The sequence below is a fragment of the Sceloporus occidentalis genome, unplaced genomic scaffold (assembly GCF_023333645.1).
Source record: "Sceloporus occidentalis isolate IW3139 unplaced genomic scaffold, rSceOcc1.0.p SCAF_44, whole genome shotgun sequence".
Taxonomy (NCBI): Eukaryota; Metazoa; Chordata; class Lepidosauria; order Squamata; family Phrynosomatidae; genus Sceloporus; species Sceloporus occidentalis.
This window is the reverse complement of record NW_028317024.1, coordinates 2,921,735-2,932,550: the sequence shown is the minus strand read 5'-3', so window position 1 is coordinate 2,932,550 and position 10,816 is coordinate 2,921,735.

Here is a 10,816-nt window from a genome sequence, read left to right as displayed (position 1 = left end):
GGATAAATAATATAACATACAGCAGCTGGAGATGGTCTCCAGGACTGGGCCATTATAGGACGTACAACCGTTCCAAGACCATATGTTCAAATAAAACATCCATTCCATACCAGCAAAGTAGTGATTAATGTCTTTTTTTCTGCCCCTTTAAATGTGTAATATACATGTTAATGTATGCTAAAAAGAATGTATCATGCAAGGTTTCTATCCGAATGTTCTACATGTGTGTTATTTGGGGAATACATGTCACCTGTGGAAATAGAAGTAGACTACACATATATGTAAAACAAGAGACTCCAAGAGATATGTCTAATGCAGCCAATTATGTATTAAAAGTGCTGTTCATCTTAGACAAAAGATTAATTGCAAAAAAAAATCCATAGCATGTATAAAAAATTGTATTCTTTCCCCTGAATGTTTAATCACCTAAAAAGATTTTTTTTTAAATTAAATTCAGTTTCTATGGCAATAACCTATCAGTGCCTGATTTAATGTCACATGACAATTAAGTCAGAAAATTAGAATGAAGCAGAATATTTCTGGGAAGGGTTTTTCTCATTCGCCAAATTTTTCTATTGTTTCTAATGACGCCGGAGATCTCCTCTTGCTGCATTTACCCCACCAATCTATGATGAAGATGTGATATTCCTGGGGTAAATCCCTAAGTTGTAGCGTAAGGGAACAGGGAAATTGAGCCGCTATTTGAAGGAAAAGTTATCTTACTCATAGTAAGCAGAAGAAATCATCTATTAAATAGAATATTTGAAAAAAACTACTAAGGATGCTAGAAGAGGACAGCGCCTATAATGTGTTCAACAAGTAGTTGCCCATATCTTTCAAGGAAATCAAAGATAAAACGATTGGCAAATGTAAGCAACCCCGGATGGTTTCTAACATATTAACGCTGATATTTAGCTGTGTAATATGTGTGCACTAGTGTGCTGGGGCAAGGAGCAGGGGGGCACTTGGCTTTACCTGTCCCCAGGCCAGAAGGTGTCATCTCTCCCCTGGTTATTGCATAAGTGTAACAACAGCAGTAATTTAGTTCAATTACACTCTAGTTATTATGAAAGAATTGCTTTTAAGAGATACAGTAGATTGTTACTGAGACTGACGAGGTAGGGTATAAATTGCTTTACACATCTCCAACTACCTAGAAGCCAACAAATTCATATTATGATGACATAAACAGCAAACTTCAAAGTGAAAAGTTTTTTGAAATATAAACAAAATATTTGTGGTTAAATTAATTATTTAAGCTAAAAAAAAAAATGTGCCATCTGCTCCAAGCAACATCCTACAAGAATAAATTATTAAAGTCAAGCATATTGAATTGGTAGTGCCACCCTTCTGAATCCAAGCTTTAATACTTTATACAACATCTCAGCTTTAAGCGATGAACATCTGCTTCCTAAAGTCAGCCTGACCTTGTGACAAACCGAATAGGTTTCATATGCATCAGAGGATAGCAGGTTTAACACGGCGTAATTATTAAAGCAGGGAATGTTTCATCTTTTCATACTAATGTTGTAAAAGGGGTTCATAAAAGTAAATGAATGTTATTTTTAAACATCTAATTTTCCACCACGCGTAATCCTCACATGTTTTTCATTCTGTCTATTCAAAGTCAGAGTCAGGGTCCTTGTCTAGTAGATTGGACTGAAATAACAGAGCTAGAACACGTGGGTGATATGCAGCAGCCAAAACATTATATTATACAAAGACTAGTAAAATGGCAATATTATTCTTAAATTGATCCCAGTTATAAAAAAAAGGTAGGATTTCCCCTTTAAGACAACATCATCAAAACTTGGATTTGGGGAGTTAATACTTGATGCTCAATTTAGGTATATGTACGCGATGGATCAAGACGGTTTAATGTTCCTACTGGTCCTAAAGATTTTGGCAACCGGGTGATAATTTTATCATATAAAATGTGGATGTTAAGGAGTTACATAATAAACATTTCCAACAAAAGTGTATCAACAAAAATCTGGGCAAACCAATAAGGCAATAGATGAAAGTCAGAGTTATATTCATGATAAATGAATCTTATCTAGGATTATTAGTAGTATCATTAATTTTTATTTATAGATCACTGTCAGATTCCAAAGGTTTTCCCAAGTGTGTAGTGTTAAATGCTGGAGCTGATGTGGTTCAACTTGATCCTTAAGCTTAGTTTTTGGTCCTTAGAAGTACCTTTATGGACCCTTATCGAGTATCCACCTCTAACACACAGTGGATTCATGCATTACAATCAATAACATAAGCTGCATTTGAACCTCATAACCGTGTTAGTAGCAGCTATTAAACTTACTATCCCATATATCATAATAAATTAAATTGTTCTAATTTTTCATATTATTAGACAATCACTTCCTAGTAAAGTCTTCTGTGTGATAGTAGATTCCTTATTTATTATCTCATGACATCTGCATTCAAATGTATTCATTATGAAACATGCTTGACATTGGTAATTCATGTTGAATGGATAGTGAATCACTATTATTTTATTATATTAGCTTTTTAGTTGATCGATGGCTATATGCAACCTTCTCTGTTCCAGATGTAATTACGCTACAACTCTGCAAAACAAGGCTGACACAAGAAAACAAGACATCCAAGCAACCGACATGTCATCCACACAAGGGATTTTTGTTTTAATGCCGTGAAAGAGTGTTGCATGCAGTAATTTGTTTTTATTATTTCTGCATTTGATTATGTGTGATTATATTTCGGCAAACAGGAAATAAACCACTCATGCCACGCTACTTAATCTAAATGATGAGAGCATATGTCACCATCTGTGAATCAGACAACTATGAAACATTCTGTATCCGTGATCCAGTGGCGACTCTAGAAACAATATATAGGGGGGGCACACAAGATACCACAGTCAAACTGGGGGGCATTAATAATTTCCACCATTAAATCATACCACTGAAAAAATACACACACACACACATACATATATATATATATATATATATATATATATATATATATTGCCAAAAGTAATGTGCTATGGAATGATACTTTTGTTATTGGACAATACAATACTTGATCATTCAACATGGGAAGCCTGAAGCCACAATTTAGTACGACTAATCCTTGAAATCCTTTAAACACAATACCTTAACTTTTCCACAAAATTATTTCAGGGCCTAATATTAGTCCCTGCTGCCGATATATATATATATAAATATATATATAAATATTAGACCCTGCTGCCGATAGCAGGTATAGATCAACACATTAACACACAAACCCAGCTTTGCATGTATAGATCAATTGAAATTCACTTGTGATCTCAGCACTGAAGGTATATATCAAATAAATAGAATCAGACATACAAATCCTGTATTTGCAGGTATACAATAATAATATATGAAATGTAGCATTGCAGGTATAGATCAAATCAATACATGGAAACAGCATTGCAGGTATTAATCAACTGAACAAGACATACAAACCCTGTATTTGCAGGTATACATAAATAATGTATGGAAACATAGCATAGCAGATATGGATCTACAGAAGAACACACAAACCAAGCTTTGCAGGTACAGATCAATTGGAATTCACATAAAAACACGGCATTAAAGGTATATTTAAAACCCCCTAAATTACAGGGATAGATCACAGGTTGCACACCCCAACCACGCTGCCCACATAGAAGCTGGCCAGCACCCAGATAACACACATAAGATTTGCCATCTTTGTCCCATATACACCCTGCCTGTGCCATCCTGTTCCCCAAGGCTCAAACATCCTGCTAGTGCCATCTTTGCCCTTCCACAATTATACATCTATGATACACACAATCACATTAACTCATGCTCTCCCTCATTCAGACAAATCATCCACATATTAACTCATGCTCTCCTCATTCAGACAAATCATCCACATATTAACTCATGCTCTCCCTCATTCAGACAATTCATCCATTTTAAGAAACTACACCCCTTGGAGCTTCAAATGAGGGGCTACATGTATTTCTAGGACAAAAGTTGAGTGCACAAATAATGATGGAATATGTTGCTTTGGCTTGAAAATATGTTTTTTCTAACCATAACGACATGTTCATTTGTGTCTGGCGCACTCCAGGTTTGTACTAGAAACACATGCAGCCCCTCATTTGATGCGCCAAGGGATGTCGTTTTTGCAAATGTGTACTTTTTGTGCCATAATTTAACTTCCTACGTGAGCAGTAATGCCACGTCAAGGCTTCAACCCTAATTACTGATCATTCACACGCCTTTCATATCTCCATTCACTCACAGAAGCACACGCCATTATTTCCATACATTTACTCACAGTAGCACACACCATTCTTTCCCCTTACAATCCCAAAGAAATGATGGTAAAGGGAGAAGAAAAAATCACTTTTACTGCAAAAATAAGTTTTGCAGTAAAAATGCAAGGCGCTCCAGGGATGATATGGTTACTCACGTACCGCACAGGCTAAATGGCTGATTTTAATAATATTTGCAGCTCATCAGGATTTCAAAAATTGCCTCCCTCTACCGTTGGCTAAATTTAACCCCATGATCAAAGGGATCATAGGATTAAAAATTAGTATCGGCCATTTTTAAAAAGGGAATGTGACTTTTTATAGCTATATGATCGCTGTGGTAACATTGGCTACCACAGTGATCATTTAGCTAGAATACTTTAACTTTTTTTTTTTTTTTTAAAGTTAAACTACTTTATGTTTAAATAATTTAATTTGGGGGTCTCTAGGCAATTTTGATCTTTTTTTATCTGCCTTTAGAGACCCCCAAATCATTTTTTTTACATTTTTATTTTTTTTAACTTAATATTTTTTATTCTTTTTTTTACAATCTATATACCGGTATATGGAAAGGTGAGGCGATTACCTTTCCAATGGTATATGTATGTAGCTGCTTAGATGCCTGAGATACAGGCATCTAAGCAGCATGCCCCCATACCTCTTTAACTGACAATTGTCAGTTGTTAATAAAGTTTAATAATAAACTGGGCAGACTGGGTGGCCCCGGTGATGCCCTTCAGTGTGAGGGGCAGATCGCCGGGGTAGGTGGTGATGGAGGTCCACAGACCTCCATCAAGGTAAGATAGTGCTAGTGACGGCATGGTGCCGTCGTTAGCACCTGACTGGGACTGCTAGCGACGGCACCATGCCGTCTTTAGCAGTCAAGGACTGTCCTGGGTGGTTACTAATTCGGCCGGGGGGCAACAGGGGGGGGCAAGGAATAACCTAGGGGGTTGCCCCCCTGTAGCGACGCCACTGCCGTGATCATAAAAGGAGAATCCCAGAGCATTTCTCCTGTATTAACGAATGTGCTTGATTAATGCATTGTCAAATAAATGTAATGTATGTACTATAATACCTGGAAACTCTTTGGTTCTGCCTAAGATAGCTGAGTACCGAGCCTATTAGGGTTACTCTGCCAACCAAATCCTCTCAGCCCAGGTGTCTATGGAAAGGGAAATTATGGAATTGCATACCTGGGAATTTTGGTAGGCCTTATATTATACATTTGTATTATTTGAGCCTGAGACTAGCTTAGCGCACCGACATTTTTTCTTTTCCCTACCTGGGAATTTCCCAGAAAAATGCATTATGCAGGGTCATTTTTATTTCAAGTAAAAGCCTTAATACATAGTTAAATTGGTGAGATGAAATGGTTCACCTCAACCCACCTACATGCTGCTTGAGATGCTAGCCTGGGTTTGTGAAGAGTGGAGCAGCATGAGGTGGAGTTCAGCTGGCTCACTCTTCATCTCCAGCAGGGCCGCCATCAGAGGAGTACAACCAATATGGCCCTCATGGAACTTCACTCTCCCTACCCCTTCTGTCTTGCTTATGCAGTATTTAGAGCCATGTCAGGAGCAGGAAGTGCTAGATAATGTTCAAGCTGTCACATGACTTAACTCCTGCTGTTGAGCACTGATCTACACACTGGACCCATAACAAGGGCGAGAGATGGGCACAAAGGGGGATGCAAAGAAGGTTATACGGACAGTGAAGTATTGGCACAGGAGGGATGAGCACAGGGTGGAGTTGGCACTGGGGATGGACACTAGGTGACAAATATTATGGACCATGGGGAGAGAGGAGACAGGTGTATAGATACTGGTAGGGGAGGAAGGCAGTGTGGTATGAGCACTGGGAAGAGGGTAGCAGATAGGTATGGACACTGGGAGGAGAGGCAGGAGCACTGAAGAGACAAGACAATGGAAATAGAGGAGTGGGAAATGGGGGACCAGGCACATACACCTGTACTGGTCTTCTACAAAGTTCCTGATGGCTGCCCTGATGTCTAATATAATGTTTTTGGTCTTCTACATTCCATACGGATGCACACAAGTACTTCCTATACATAGTGGTGGAGTCCAGGCCCTGACCGGGTCCTGGCTTTACTCGTGGTGTGCCACTCTTCAGTTTACCCACCTCTAAACCTAATATGTGAAGCACAAATATTAATAAGGGCTAAAACAACAAGTATTGTTCAAGGGCAGCATTAATGTTTTCTTAGTGGATGGAATACAGCGGGATTAGTGAATAAAGTTCAGCTAGTGAAGTACATTGTTCTAAGATAATAGGTCAAGGACCTTTGTCAAGAATGTCTGCCTCTATTCTAATGTGACATTGTCTTTCCAAGAGCTGTTCTCTTGTTAATCAAGTTGCTGCGGATAATGAATCAATTGCGTATCTCTGGGCACCCAAGAGTCAACAACTGTTTAAATACCCATTTACAAACAGAAAGTTAATAGGTATTTGTATTTACAACAGAAATACAGACATTACATATACATTACAAATTACAATTAAGTGAAAATAAACTATAATTATTGCAACATTTACAGTTCAAGAGAATGATGCAAACCCAAACAACATGCAGTGGGAGAGGTGTACAATTATATCATAATAAGCAGATCATTTACCTAGCGCTGTGTAAACACTTAAAGCAGCTTAATATGTACACAGTGGGAAAATCTCCAAGGAGCTAATAGCTGCTTTGATTCTATTAACATGCAGTAAAAGCAAGATACATTCAGAAGTATCCATTTGAGTATTTGTATATCTATAATATCAGCATACCAACAATGTTTTGCTTCCAACTTTGTAGGAACAGTTTGGGAAGGCTCTTCTATTCCTGGATGACTGCCCCAGTGCACAAAGCAAAGTCCATAAAGACATGGTTGGATGAGTTTGGTGTGAAAGAAGTTGACTGACCCTCAAAGAGCCCTGACCTCAACCCCATCATGATGAACTGGAACAGAGATGGCGATCCAGGCTTTCTCCTCCAACATCAGTGCCTGACCTCACAAATGCCCTACTGGATGAATGGGCAAAAATTCCCACAGAAACTCTCCAAAATCTTGTGGAAAGCCTTCACAGAAGAGTGGAAGCTGTTATAAGTGCAAAGGAGGGACCAGCTACATATAAATGTCTATGGATTTAGAATGTAATGTCATAAAAGCCGTTGTTGGTGAAATGGTCAGATGGCCCAGCACTTGTGTTCTTATAGTGTGTGTGTATATATAATTTTTCATAGTTGTCAGTTGTCTCCACAAGATCATTTTTTTGTTGCTACGTTTTGATCATTTTAAGGGTGTTGATTTACATCAGGTATGCCTTATACTATGTTAATCAAATGAACAGTAGCAGACCCTTCATTTCATATTATTTCTTCTGAAGGTTTAATTATATAAAAACAACACAGAAACCTGATTTTTCAGCTTCTATGGCAACAACCTATTAGTGCCTACTCATGTCACATAATAATTAAATCTTGAATTGAATGAAACTATATTATATTGGATTAAAGAAGTGTTTCTAAGAAGGGCTTTCCGCAGTACAAGAAATAATGTTCCTTACATTACAAATTCAATAAAACTCAATTTAATTTTTGATCAGACACAATCTAAAATTAAGCAACTTAATGTATGCTACCAAAATCATTAGCGTCTTTGACTCTAATACATAGACTGCTGAAGTATGTGATATAACTATTTTATTTTATTACACATTATAGTGCTTGCATGACAGGGAAGCTTCCAGGTAACCAGTATTCACAATCCACAGCAACTCTTCTTCATGCTGTCTACTAATTATTTTTTCCAGGTTCCTGTCTATTCCACATTCTGATGGGACCTTAATTTAAAGTTGCTATTTACATTCTCATATCTGCCTGCAGGCCCATTTTTCCAGCTCATTCATTTAGTTATTGCCTTTTTTCATAAGAATCGGCACTATATTCTACACAGTGGAATAATAGTATCAAGGCTTGTAATTATGAATGTATGCAATATAGCTATTCAGTTGACAAAGTCAGAATAGGTAGTCACAAAGTGTGGTTCCTTTTGACGGTCCAATGGACATCACATCTATTTGAACTTTACACGCCCTTTGAAATATCCTTTAGAAGGTTCATGTTATGAAGAAAAAATATATAGCCAGTGGCTGTAAGTCATTTAGGGCGTAACATATATATAGGCAACAGAGGTTTTGATAAATGTAGCCAATATTTGCAGGGATGGTTTGTTTACTGTGAGGCAAAGACCTGGGCTAAGATATCCTTGTGATAAAACTGCAGCAGTAAAAAGCTGCCTTGCAAATCACTTAGGGATTCCTCTATGTGACCGGACTGTAGAATTTATGGAAAAATGCTAAATAAATACAAGAAGTGGTCATGGCCATACCTGGGAACTCTCCAGGTTTCAACTGGAGACTCCGGGTGAAGAGCAGCCACACTGGGTCACCACTGTGAAACTCGGAGTTGCGGGCATTGCGACACTCCCCACTCACTTACCTTCCAACAATAGAAATGTGTTCCTGACTTTGGAGGGACCTCCAACCCCCCCCCCCTGCATCCCATAAGGGGGGCTCCAGGTAGCTGGAGCCAGAAAGTTCCCAGGTATGGTCCTGACCATGGAAGCTTTAATATTCAGATAATATTCACCAGTTATAACTGAAATAGTAGCCTTAAAAGGACTTAAAACACCCTTGCCTATTATTAGATTTGATGCAGGGCTGGATTTCATACTAGGCAGATGGGAACAGACACCTTTATTTTGCCCCCTTGAACGAAGCCAGTCCACTTTCTTCCCTTTCCCTCAGTCTTCGCTCATTGTATGCTTATACCCTCCTAAAAGCCATTTTTACTTTTTTTTGAAAACCACTTTTAAACATGGGGTAACCTCTGTTATACAGAAGAACTCAAATCAGCACTAAAATGTTCACTAAAGCAGGATTGTGCAATCTAATGTTATTTGGTACCAACTCTTATAAAGGCCTGAGCTGGCCCTGTATAATGTATAGTTTAATAAATAAGGTGACTTTTGAGAAATCTCACTGATTCAATTGTGTGTTATACAGCAGCAACATAGCTCTTCTTTCGGGAGACATTTGTCAAGGTTTAACAAGGTTTGTCCTTCATAATGCATGGAGAAGTTATTGAACCGCATTGGCAACCATTCCCCCCCAAGCCATGTGAATGTACCCAAACGCAACAAATAATAATGATAAGGTTAATTCTGGGACTCTTCCTCTTTACTGCGGGTTCTTTGGAACCCCAAAGCTGAATATCCGTCATGAGGAACGTTGCTGACATAAAGAAAGTCCATTCTGGAAGAGATTAACAGGGAGCAAATAATAATTGGAATTCTTATTGACAGTCTCCATAGTGAAGTCACACTTTAAAATAACACGTGAGATTAGCTAATTTTTCAAGCCAGCAACCTAAAGGTAGAAAATGGCTTAAAATAGGTGCCATTTACAGAAAATGAAGGCTCCAAAAGCAAATTGTTCCCCTTTTAAAGTGTGAAATGACAAAACATGTTTGTTGCAAAGTGGCTATGCCCTTCTCCTATAGTCAGTTTTAAACATATACCTTTACGACGAACGCAGTGTGATAGCAAGTCCTGCCTCCCTGCTAATAATATAGTAAACTTCCAAACACAAAGCGGAGCCCATTTACCTAAGCAAGCTATATAATTCTGAAATATTTGTTAAATGTCACGCTAATTTTCACAAGACTTGAAAATCATTCATTGTTGTAGCAAATGGACTAAAAAAAACAACCATTTTCTTTTGTAAAATGCTAATTTAGATACTTTTGTGACAAATAGTGATCTGTTGATTTCCTTACAGCCACTTAAAGGTGTAGATACCAGGACAAGCAGGTACATCCCTCTTCATTAGCGATTCCTTAATCCAATTTTGAAGAGATTTTATAAACCCAAACTGCTGGGGCCTTAGGGACTGGATTTAGGAAACATGGCTCAACAGCTTTGGATTTGGTTTTATACACTAGATTGGAAAGGAGGACAACACTAACTGTTTCTATGGATTTGGAAATTTGGATTTCTAACCTACTTATTTCAAGAGCTTAATTTGCACTTAGGTGGCCCATGGGGATAAATAACTGGGGGTCTTCACAGGAAATTGTTAGCATGTTCATAAAATGCGCAGGGAATAAAGTGCTGATAGAAAGTAGATAGAAAGTAGTAACCACAACATTTCCTCCCATGGTTTCACTAAAACAGGAACATGATTAAGTGTCTTAGTGGAGAATCCATGCTTGCTTTCATTATAAGCTCACAAGAGCAGGCTCATCTGCTTCTGTACCAGTATGGACTCCTGGGGACCTTCCAAGGCAGGCTTCCTGAGCTCTCACTCTTCTGAGGCAGTGGTGTGATGAGGGGTAGCATTAAACGGTCTGGGAGTTGGAGGAGTATCGGGCAAGGCATGGGCAAACACTGCTCCCCTGCCTCAGGGAAAAAGGAGAGTATGCTGGAGACCTGTGGAAGCAGCACTTCATCTAGA